A 13,122-nucleotide genomic window follows, 5' to 3' on the forward strand; every position below is an offset into this window, starting at 1 on the left:
TGAGAGCCACGTAAGGTCTTCTTTACCAAATTGTTAATTGATTTAAAAACTGACTGAAGCCTTATTTGCACATCTGGCTGGTGAGCTTGCCTTGCTTTTTGGAAAATTGTGATTGCTCTGACAGAAGTAGAGACAAAATTCAGTTCAGGCTACATTAGGTGTACAAAGATATTCATAGCAATGTACTTACTGTCTAATACCCTAATGTTGCATGTCTTGATGTGGTTTCTTTTTTTGTTTTGTTGTTTTGTTTTCAAGAACTGATGGATCTGTATATTGTAACTGTAGTGTTTTACGTCAATTCAAAATTGTTAAGAAAAGCAAAAAAACCTGTTAATTATTAAAAATGAACAAGGATTGATTTTCTTTGATTCCTACATTTTTTAAATTTATTTTGGACATTTTTTCTTTATATCATCAAGTTTTTCCATATTGGTAAAACAATATTTTTATGATGTAGTGCATAGAGAGTATTTTGGTTTTTGATGTTTGAAGAAGGAAATCCCTTTTCTGGCCTCTCTCTTTCTCTCTCCTATATATGGTACATACATATTTATAAATTAGATTATTGTCAAGTTCTAATTACTGAATTTGTGCTTTTCACAAGATCCTAAAATACTTTACAATATGAATCTTTTTATCCCTTTTTGTGTTCTTCATTTTCACAGTGCAAAAACCGCATAATATAACTTTGAAGTACTCTAGGTGTGAGCACTAAGCATGCCTAATAGAAAAAAATTCTTTTTATCATACCCCAGATAAACCTATTAAATAATAAGGCTGTAAAGGAGGCACACAGACACATTATGTGACTTAATAATAGACACTCCCTAAGAGAAAGGAAGTATTCCCCTTTGTCCAGAACCCCTGGTATGTAAGTCATACAATTAATGCTAAAGAATATAAAGTCTCTAAATGGGCTATATCTGTAATCAAATAATGAAGAAAGAAAGTAGTTAAATGAACATACCATTCAGGGTCGAATATATTCAGCAAAAAGCTGTAGTGGGTCTTTGATCATGGTTAGATGCATAGTGATATCAAACAGTTGGTTCTCATGTAGCAGCTAAATGTTTCAGATTTTTGTTTTTATTAAATTTGGCAGTTTCACACTGAGATCTACTCTATTCTTAGTGAATAAAAGACAGCTCCTATGTTAGAAAGTATTCCATTTTCACAAATGCAGGGAACTAGGAGATTTTTCAGAAACATGGGCCACAAAAATGTACTCCTTTCACAGTGTTCTCCTATTTCTGAACTGTGCAGTTATCTATTAAATTTTCTAAAAGATATTTGTGTAAGGTGTATGTATGCTTGTGCAATTATGAAAAAAGCAGTTTTGGAAAACAGTGTATTTATTAAAAAAAAGAGTCACTTATGGGGCATGTACAAAACTGTATAAAAACATTCAGTTTGCCCAGTAAAGTTGTTTTTGTGATATTTCTGTGTTGTTGAATAAAGGACTTTAGTATTCAAAATATCTCTCTTTTTCCATAGACAGATATTTGTTTGTGGGATCTTAAACACTGAAAACATTATCCTTAGAAAACGAATCTTCAAAATAATCAAGAAGATGCCAATGCTGTAGCTGAATGAATGCTGCAAAGCTTCAGTACAATATCAGCATAAAGTTTTTGTTCTCAGTTGGCAGTTGATGGAAAAGTTGCATACATGGAGGTGACATAGTACGATTCATTTTTTATGACAGCAGAAAAAGGACATTTTTAATTTGAAAGATTGGAAATGTTATATTAGACTTTTGAGAATATGAAAAAAGTTACTGAAATAGAAGCAAAATGGATCAAGGAAAAATAATACTGAAACATGTTTGTATGATGGAGGAAAGTAATGAGGTTGATACTTGACAGAATTATCTACATAGGAGAAAGTATGCACCAGTGAGATTTCATCCATAGTCATTAAGTCCAACAGTAATCCCTGAGATGAAATTACCATTTCGTTGCTGGAATATTTTGGACTATGAATATGGTTTGTTAGAACAGCAATAGCACTTTACCCTCATTTTACTACTTCTCAGTACAAAGTTCTGCTCTTCGGTTGCCTCATAAACTACAAGAAGCAGAAGAAACAGGTTCCTGCACATTGTAAATCCTTATTGTGGTTACAGACATTGGAACAACTTCAAACATTTTTAAATGTTCTTGACTGCAGAATTCAATGACAACATATAACCAGGTTATGATGAAGTTTGGAATCATATTGTTCTGATAATATATTCTGATAAACATTATGCCTAGGCTACTGCATCAAAAACTGATTGTTAAAGGTGCAGAAAGAAGAGTTAGATAATTTGGTCTCTGAGATTCTCTGAAAATCCAGCAATTTTCCAGCTAGATGTCAGTGTACTTGTTGGTTTTTTTAAGTAAGCAACAAAAATGAAAGGAATAGAAGCAGATTTTTCACTGAGCCATCTTTCATTAACTGAAATCTTTAAGGATATATGCTCTTGTGAGATTTATAAGTCTCATTAAACAATACAGAGAGTGAATCTTGAATACAATTTGAATTCAGAAAGGGGCTGTGAGTTACTTGCAATAGACAGTGATCTCTCTAGACTTAATCTAGGATTCTGGTTGGGAAGGATACTCATTTAGTGAGATGGTTGATCTGGAACTGAGAAAAGGTCTCTCTGTTCCTATCCCTTTAATGCTGTTTGATTGAATTTTTAAAAAATGTTTATAGCAGAGATGGGCATAATAAAAAACATCCCTGAACTCCAGGGAAATTTTGAGCTTTGCTGTTTAGAACTCTGTCTACTTTTTGTAGGGTATTTGTTTGTTTGCTTGCTTTTTTAACAAAGAATGAGTAATGTTTCAAAGTAAAACATAAACTCATTCATGATTCCAGTAATATCCTGTTAAATGGAAGCTCCGTTCTTATAGTGAGAGTTTACCATAATTTGTTTTAACCACTAGCCAGTTCAGCTTCTCACATATTTCTCCAAGGAACAGTTCTGTAATTATTAATAGCCTGATCATGCATGTGCCTGCCATGAGGTTCTAATCATTCTCAAACTCCCACTGACTTCACTAGATACCTTGCAGGATCAGGTCCTAATTATAGATCACTTTCACTTAAAAGAAGATGATACATATTTTACTCATACTAACTCTAAGGGTGCACACTGTTACCAATGTGAAGTAGAGCTCCCATTCATGCCAGTGAGAGTTGTATGTGGTCCTAAAAACTAATAAGAAATACTTCTCACTGTCAATAAGCTGCAGACTAGATAATAAATATTGAGATCAGTGGAACTACTTGACAGGCGAAGGTATTATTCAGCATGAGAAAGGTGGCAGACTTAGGCCCTAAATTAGTTTTCATCCTATTGGTTGTGCAGATACTATGGTGATAATGAGCATGATAAACACATGGCTAGCTCGGTCCTTCTGAAAAGTGATATTACCTGAGATACTGTCACCGTGGAAAACCTGTTAGCAAACTAACCATTTGCAGGGCTAATTTAACAATCCTAAACAAGCTTTAATGTTCAAAAGTCAAACAGTCCCATTATTTTTCTAATTGTTAAAACAACAATAAAGTAGGATGGACATTCTTTTACAGTTTCATAATTTGAGGGCTAGATGTGGCCTGTGATACTTTTTTCTTTTTCTTTCTCCTTTTCAAAAAAATGGTTGTGTCGGAGCATTTCCCGAAGGGGTTAATTTCCCAATGAAAGTTGGGTATACATCCTGACCTAACATAAAAATTTTTCTGTCAAGGATGAGCAAAAGATATCTCATAACTGGAGCCCATGGTCTGTTTTAGTTTGTAAAGTCAAGGATTGTCTTTGCTAGAAAGGAATTCAAAACAATTCCAGTGTAAAAGTGTGCAGATACCATGATGTAAAACAGAACCTGAATTAATTATTCAGTGTGGTTCTGCCTAGCTCATAAGGCATAAAAAGTTCATCCAAGAAGAGAACTTTAACCTATACACCCTTGTTCCCTTATTCCTTTAACTCTCCCTTCTTAACAAAGTTAATAACAGGTGATTACACTAACTGTCTACACCTCTCCCAGGGAGCACAATTGGGAAAAATATAACTCTTACTTACCAGTAAGGGAGACAATTTATGTTGGGGAGAGAGAGAGAGAAATTAACCCAGGTCGGGGACTTCTGTTATTTGTCTAAACCTCCTAACATGAATTCCCTCTGCACCCGATGTAACATGTAAGTGAAGCCTTAGCCAGAGAGTTCAAAGACTGTATACTGAAAAAGACCAGCACTGAAGTGGACAGGAACCAACACACATTCCTACCCCCATCCTCCTGACTGATACACATTTATCCTTAACACCAGTGATGAACATCCTCACCCCCTCTCTCAAACACACTTTATTCTGGAAACCTGGAAGAACGGAGTTATGGATCAGGTCTGCAATTCACAAGATACAGAAAAACCTCCCAGAATCTGATGACCATGTAGAATACTAGATGACCTTGATCTGGAAAGAAGGTACATTGCATTGATTCATAAAGTAAAGCAAGTTAATGACCTAGAGCATTATCCCATTCAACATCTTTTGCATAACCTCCACATCCTAGCTCTGAACCTCTGAGGCCAACAGGCTCTATGAGAAAGACCCTAGATTATAAGTATAATTGGTCTTTCATGTGCGTACATTTTGCCACCCATGCCCAGAATTTCATTAATAGTTAATCTGACCAGCTGAAATACTATATGAGAATGTATTGTTCAACACTGTAACTATATTAGGAGAAATGGTTACATGTATCTACTTTCCAACTGCACTGGAGGATTACTAAGTAAATAGTGGATTTAAAGAAAGTTATCACTGTGATTTGAATTATTGTTTGCTGATATTTTACTCTTACTTGTTTAGCCTTTTATGCTGATTGTTTGCATTGCTTGAACTGATTTGCCTTTTTTGATACTGTGTCATGTGATCTGCTGATACTTTGTGAGCAACCATAAATTCCAGTATATATTTATGCGAGACTCCATAATCATTCATTAATTTCTTATGATTAGCTTGTGGAAGAAGAGTTTTACAGGTTAATAAACTTGGACTTGATCTGGATTAAAAGTGTATGTGTGTCAGTTTTTTCCTGATTTTAAAACCCCACAAACATAAAGGACATAAATTGAGCACAGACTTCAACTCAATTTAACCAGATTTCTGTAATTGTCCCCACAGCTGCAACCAGTAGTAAACTCAGAAATATCAATTGTAATTGAAGACCTTACTTTCAAATTCATTTCACGTTTTATTCAGGGTGAAGAGTGTTTCTCACCTTTTTTGAACTTTCAGATTGCAGGGCTGAAAAAATAAGATTGGAGTTTGCTTTTAATAGGCTAGCCTCGTACCTGTTTCATAGATCTTCTTTTTTAAATACTATAACATGCAAAGAGCAACTTCCAGCTCAGACAAATTTGGCCTGGCGTTTGCCTACTGTATATTTTGGTTCACCTGGTAGAGCTGGACTACAAGAGTTCTGGTTCAAGTATCACTGTAATGTAAAAGACACATCCGAGAGGGCCTCATTTTCAGAAGGCAAAGGCACAAATTCATGCACCCTCCTGCACTTCTGAAGTCAGAAGGACTTCATAAAGTCAAGTAAAATTGTTGTATTGTAAAACTACAGTAAAAAAATAACTGCAGGAGGACTGGACAGCTCAAGCAGCTAGTTTTGGCAGGTGTAGCTTTTTTCTCCTAAAGAGTTGGTTCAAACTCAGTCACCTTAGTTTTAACCAAAGGTGGTATTATTATATGGTATTAACTACCATATAAAGGCTATTCAGTGCTCAGAGCAATTCTTACTAGGCAAGTATCTTAACAGACAACCATTACTACATCTGGGAATAACTAATCAGAGAGGCTAGGAGTTTACTTCCATAGAGATTAAACAACTTTCTCCTCCTTAGAGGTAGTGCCTCTAGAACAAAGTTGGCAAGGCAGATCTGGAGAAACATGGCCTAACACCAATTATGCTGCATTTACTGTACCAATTCTGTGGATAAATAGAAATCTTCATTCTCTATATCTGTCAAGCTGACGTGTTTTATAAATATTACATTTGAAAAACTTAAAAGAATGTTAAGATTGAAAAGTCAACCACTCAAAAGTTAGGAAATAGCCAGGCAACCTTAATTTGGATCCATTGAGACAATGCAGAATAACAGTCTTGCCCAACATCACATAGGAAGCTTGTGGCAGAACTAGAACTTGGTTCTCATAGGTCCCAGTCCAGTTTTTTAAATGCAAGAGAATGACCTTTATATTCTTCCAGTGATCTGCCTCCCCCACTGTTCATCTTGTGCACTGTATGAGGCAGGGTCATGTAGAACACATTGATTAAAGATAGTATCATAATGCACGTGAACAAGCAGCCTTAATTCTGGCCTTTTCCAACTTTAGAGTATTAGATTTTACTATGTTAATGTTCTAGTAATGGTTTTTATTTTTAATTTCTTAGGTCTTTTAAAAAGCAAACAAAAAACCCCCAGAACCGATGAAACTATGTTATCCCCTCCCCTCACGGTATGGGCTACCATCCAGATTTGTATCCAGGACCTTTAGATGCACAGAACAGCAGCTCTATCACTTGAGCTTCCAAGTGTAATTGATAGCAGTAATATATTGTTGTCCTTTGTATGCCAACCGGCCACTACAGGAGAATATGATACACACTTTGCCAGTGGTTTACACAACTCTTCACGCTAGACAGCACAGGAATATTGGGAATCAGTATTCCTGTATTTTGGTCCCTCATCTGGAGGAGAATGTGAGCCAGTGGTTATAGACAACAAAGCCAACCCCATAGATTTGGCACATTCATTCTGAAAGGCAAGAAGTCTAAGTGAATGCCGTATTAGAGTCCTGGGACCAGATTCTGGTCCATGCTTTGGCCCCTTTTTTGCTGCTGCAGAATTATACATTAGACTTAAAGTAGGCAGAGGACCCCTGGGGGAATTCTGCCAGCTCGGAAGCAGCATAGGTCTGATGCATGTGGCTGTATAACATTATCCTCCCACTCCCAGCCCTCGGCATAGCAACATACTGAGGGAGGGAGGGAGTGGGCATGTTAGGGACAGAGGGGGAAGTGGCTGACATGCTCTGATTTTTCTGGGCCCTGGATTCTATTCCGAGTGTTGCCAGAAGTGAGCTGGCGAAAGCTTTCACTCACTCTGTAAACTGGGAATGATACTAAGGTATCATGTCAGGTCTTGCTTGATAATAAAGAATGTGGGGTGCATAGTGGAAGAGCTATGACCAGAATTCATACTCTCCATCTGGTGACCCAATACACCTTCCTCCAGTTTTTAAAGTTTTTACTTTAAATAATGTATGTATTTACACAAGAGAGGGTGCTCTCCCTGCACCAGGCAAAGTGGAGGAAGCTGTGGGAAAGTGCTGCCCCCCTACACCAGGGAACGGAAAGGGAGCCCTTCTTTTGCTTCATCACTTTAACTCCTACCTTCCTTAGGCTGAAGGGGCAGCAGCCACTGCTGCTAATAGTGCTGCATCATCCTCTCATCTGGGCCTCCGGCTGCTGGAGCACATGCTCAGTGGGGTTCACAGGTTGGGGAGCGCTGTAGAGTTGCAGCATACACAGAGTGATTGGTCTGTAGCAAGCTCTCTGAGACTGTGCAATGCAGATGGAAAGCTCAGAGATTTTACCAGGATGGCTCTAAGAAGCACCAAGCATGTGAAAGTGGCACTGCTCTGTGGCTAATTAGCCAACCTGAGTGAATTTTCATGCAGACAACATAAGGAATATGTCTGAGCAGTGGACTGCCCTCTGCCAATCATCAACCCTGGAAGCGTTAGAATTCTTAAAAAATATTGTACAAAATTAACATTGGCAAAATTATCTGTTTTTCCCTAACCTCATTCTTGGAAATAACTGCTTTCACTGAAACTTTGAAAACACATTCAGCTTGAGTCAGACAACTGTCATGGGAAATTTCAGCACAAAGAGAGATGGTTTTGCAAAGTTATAAACAAATGAAAACAGGGTCTTGTAATGGAACATGTTAAGCAACTTTTACTGCAGGTGTCACCGTCAACTGCACCACTTATTAAGTTTGCTATCAATAAAAGAAAGTAATACAAATTCAAGTGATAACTTTAAGAGAACCCTTAGTGTAAGAGATTGTGGTGGGTGCTTTGTTTTAAAAAAAAAAATACAAGTATTTTTTCTTGGCACTAAAAATTCCTGAAAGTCTCACCTCTGTAACACTAAACTGCACACACAATTCTCCCCCTCACCCCCAGACTTCGAAACAAGGACCGGAGAGAACGAACAAACCAGCCACACATAACAGATGTTGGTCACGTTGCTTATTATGCTACTGGAAGGCACTCAGATACTACAATGATGAGGGCAGTAATTGAACCTGTATAGAATAGAGCAGAACCTCTTTTTACTCTTGTGGCAGCTAAATAGCTCCTGATCATTGTTTAATCAAACATCACCAAACATATGGGGCCAGATGTTCACACTGCAAATATGCTAACAGTTCTTTTACTATTGTCTACATCTTCCTCATTTTAAATGACATGGTGCTTGATCCCTTCACTTTCTCTACCTCGTGCAATATATATAGAGGCAGATTACATCCAAGATGGTTGTTTGAAGAAACCTGCAATTGATAGTCACACTGCAGTGTGAATTGCATTGGAGCACATCACAGGTCCTCTGCTCAGATGTGGTGTGCTGCTGTGTTTTGATATGGTATTTCACTGTTATTCTGACACATAATGGTAGCCTCTATAGTTATTACTCTTTTCTTTAGCTTTATGTTAAAACAAGTAACATATTTAGGTATTTATGATAGCTATTTGTATAAATTACTGGGATTTTTTTCTCATTATCAGTAATAATTCACGTATTATTATTTTAATGGATTTTTTTCTCCACTGTGTATTTTGGCTTCCACAGACTCCATTGCAGCCTGTGCAAATTATGGTGAGGAGGGGTTAATGGGCTGCATTGTGTATAAACTGCTTCTTAGTTGTACAGATTGTCTCTATTCATCCAAATAGTTCACATTATAAGGTGGTTGGGATTGAAATATTCAATGTCGTCATGTGAGCAAGGGGTGATTTTCCCCAAAAATATTTATCTGTACGTTCTACTGTCTTCATATAAATTGAGGAATAAAGGGCCTGCTTTTGCTCCCATAGAAATCAATGGCAAATTCCCACTGATTTCAGCCCTGCAGAATCAGCCCATTTGTCACATCACTTGACCCATCCTGCAATATTCCTCCTACATTTAAATATTTCTATTCAACCCATGCTGAAGGGATTTGGAAATGCACTGAACTGTGCCAAGCCTCAGTGCTCCTCAGTGCAGCCTCAAAGCACCAAAGTGTGGCCTGAAATAGAGAGCTGTTCAAAAACCATCTCACCAGCAGTGATGGCTCAGTTTATTCTTGGGTGAGTGGGAATGCAAAATATCATTTGCTTTCACCTAATATTTTTTGCAGAAACAAAAAACAGTTTCCAAAGACAGGAAAATGTCCTTTTAAAAGGAAAATGTTGAATTTCTGCCTGAGCAAACTCATGATTTTAACCCAGGATATATATGCAATTTCTGCTTTAACTTGCTTCTACTTATAGTCTCCTGTTAGTTGCTTTTGCTGCTGCTTGTTCCTCTTCTGCTTTCTTGGTATGTAAATTACACTATCTTAGATCCCCTTACTACATCACATTCAAAGGTGATGTATAAGCTGTCAAAAGTTAAATATGGATAAGTGGATGTGAATCTAAGGGAGTTTAAAAGAGCCTCATTGTATCTAAACTGGTGTAATTTACATGCTGAGAGGGCCAGATAAAGATGCAAGTTACACCAAGTTAGACTCACCTCTGAATTTGGCCCCTAGAATATATCATACTGGTTCCGCTCATTTCTAATGCATACCTTGTCAGGTGCCCATTGTGCCAAGGCATTTCAAAAAAAGGAGCATGATCATACGTATGGTTGTACCTAGTCACAGTGGGGGACTATGGAGGGAAAATGAAATATTTTTTTAGTTTCCTTAATTTTGTGTTTGAGTTTCAACTCAGTTTAATTTTTAACATTTTTTTCACATCCTTTAGTCATTAGTTAAATAAACACGAGGATCAGCATCACACAATAATATGGCCAAAATGCTTTGTATCAAGTTCAAGGAGTAGTGGGCAAGTTCGACAACGGAGAAACATGCATAATCATATCTACAACATAATGACTAATGAAAAAGAATGACCCATCTCCCAAACACTGAATTATTTATCAGTGGCATGACAATCAAGGGAGCCCACTGTATTTTCATGTACTTCTTAGAACCATGGTCAGTTTTCTGTTGTCACTAAGCCCACAGTACTGAATGAGTTCTTATTTGAAAGAGGAGGGACTAAAGGAGAGAGTGGAGGTATAGGTATCTTTGTCTGTAACACAGCCTCTTGATTCACTATGGAATTTGTCCATGTCCTCTACAATGCAATGTATTATCTTGTCTCTGGGTAGTGTTGTATAGTTTACTCATCCCAACACTCTACCCACTTCAGAGTCTCTTCAACAACATCTGTTTTAATGCAAGCAGGTTATTGTGGGAAAAGGGTTTATTTTAGACAGTGTTCTCCACCATATGTAAGACAGGCACTCTTCTACCACACCCTGTGTATGTTTGATTTACTGGCTGTTTCCCTGTTGTCTGTCAGCTATTGCCTTCCAGTTTTTAGAGCAGACTCTTAACCAGTTAATGGAGAGCCCTTTGCAGGAGCTGGACTTCCTGGATGTATATCATGCATGGTATTCCATACAACAACTCTTCAAGGGAGCTCTATTAAACTTGCCTCAGCTTGTCCTCACCTAAATTGTTATCAGTCTTAGAGGGGAACTGATGTGCAGTACTTTGTCTTTCTTTCTCTGACCTCACATTTCCCGTTGATCAACCACTCTCCTTGCCAAAGGCTGTAACCTGATTGAACTGATCTAACTGTCCTCACTCTCTCTTGCAGGAGTAGCAAGGAAACTGGGAAACAGACAGCTAGTTCAGACTGTGAGGCCTTGTTTAAATAATGGTTCAACTTATGCACTGATTAAATAGAATGCCCTCAGATTTACACAGAGGTAATGGAGTGCAGAATTTGGACCTGTATACTTACAATGACCACATTAAGTGGTTACCAAGCACAGTTTTATTAGATCTACACTGGGCAACTGTTTTCCAACTCTGTGGCCGCTGCCAAACTTGGAGCACAGTTTTCCCATTCAGTATGAAGAGATTTTTTTTCTCTTACAACCCTGCTAGTAATTGCCATATTTAACTCTGAGCCAGAAAAGCCAAAGTCCAGGGCAATACCACACAGACATAAGAGTGATAGTAAAAGGGTGCACACATGATGTTTCATAATTTTGTTTCCATTTTCCATTTTGATTTGGCTGGTGTGTGTGTTTGTGTCCCACTGGATGGCTGTCTGTTCGCTTAGTTGTATTCTATCCAGTGCATTTGGATGTAAACTTGAAGTTTTTTCTGTTTGCTGTTTTCTGTTCCAGTATCCTAGGCAGCTCATAAGCTCAGTGCCATGAGCTCTTACACTCTTCACCACTGCTGAACTAATGGATGATATCTATGCCCACTGTGATTCTGTGTTTGTCTTTATGCATGGAAAGTGCTGTCATTAAGATAAAGTGCTAGATTGGAGAGTGGGCCTGTTTTATTATTTATTATTTTTCTTTTCCTACTATTTAAAACATACATGACTCAATAAATGTTCTGTCTTTGTTTTCCCCTGGGTGTAAATGATGGTGTGTGAGAGCACCTGGTTAATATCTACTTGCCCTTATATGGAAAACTAGAGGGTATCAAGGGCAAATGGCAACATAAAGGGTTAATCCTTTGCTGCTATTCCAAAAAAACCCACTGTGAACTACCTATGGAGGAATTCCATAGTGCCAGGCCTGTTTTCTACTGAGTGAGCAAGTGCCAGTGTAGAAATGGCTGATATTTTTTTACTTCCATGTCTTACTTCTGAGGATTGTCTACTCTAACACTTACTAACACATCCGAAGAAGTGGGCTGTAGCCCACGAAAGCTTATGCTCAAATAAATTTGTTAGTCTCTAAGGTGCCACAAGTACTCCTGTTCTTTTTACGGATACTCTGAAACTTACATTATTGCTAGCTCCACAGTCAATTATTAGTAGTAATTACTGAACCAGTGGGATTGCACCAGTGTAAATAGCAATGGTGCATTTTACCCACAATAGCCATCTCATCTGGATATAATTCTGCCCCCTCTTCACACTCAATATTCTGCGCAACCTTTGAAGGGTTGCTTATCTCACAGTGCCTGCCATTGCTCCCTAAAGCAGTGATCTGTAGGAGATTTGGAAAGACCTTCTGGAAGCAAAGGGAACTGTGGGAGAAGGGCTTGAACACTGTTCCAAAATATAGTCTCAAACTGGGGATCAGGCTGAATGGCCAGAGCTTGCTCTTTCGTCAGAAAAACGATTGGCTGTGGAAGGTCCTGAAAAAATGAATCATTTGGCATCTCAGGAGCATGGGCAGAATGTGACACCAATACATGCAGGCAGCCAGAGTCAGAGGCACAATGCATGGAATTCATTTGGCAATGCAGCGAGAGGGGCTTTGTCTTCCTCTATCCCTGATCAAATTGGCATCATGATGTGAGTTAACTGGAGGAGCATTTTACCATTTGGACCATGAACACTGACTTGTGGGGCAGAGGTGCGTTGTCAAGACCTCGGTTGCACATCAGTGGGCACAGAACTTGTGAACAAGGAAGGAGACTTTTCTGTCGTGGGCGCTTAGCAAAGAGATAAATGGTGAAATATAACATCACTTCACACAAAAAATTCAAGCCAGCTTCACTGAGTAACCAGTGCTAAAGAAAAACTATACAAAACGTGGTTCACAGGGACAGGAAATACATTTTCTATGGTTCCTGTCCTCTTTTCTCCCAACATAGGCAACTTTGAAGTGCCATAGGATGGGAATAACCTAAAGAAAACAAGAGAGAATGACACAGTCCAATAAGTGCTGCTTGGGTCCTGTGCTCTTTGCATTGACACACTGGACACACAATCAGAGGCTTATGTTGATAAAAACAGTGCTTTGGGCT

This window comes from Gopherus flavomarginatus, chromosome 3 (genome assembly GCF_025201925.1).
Source record: "Gopherus flavomarginatus isolate rGopFla2 chromosome 3, rGopFla2.mat.asm, whole genome shotgun sequence".
Lineage (NCBI taxonomy): Eukaryota > Metazoa > Chordata > Testudines > Testudinidae > Gopherus > Gopherus flavomarginatus.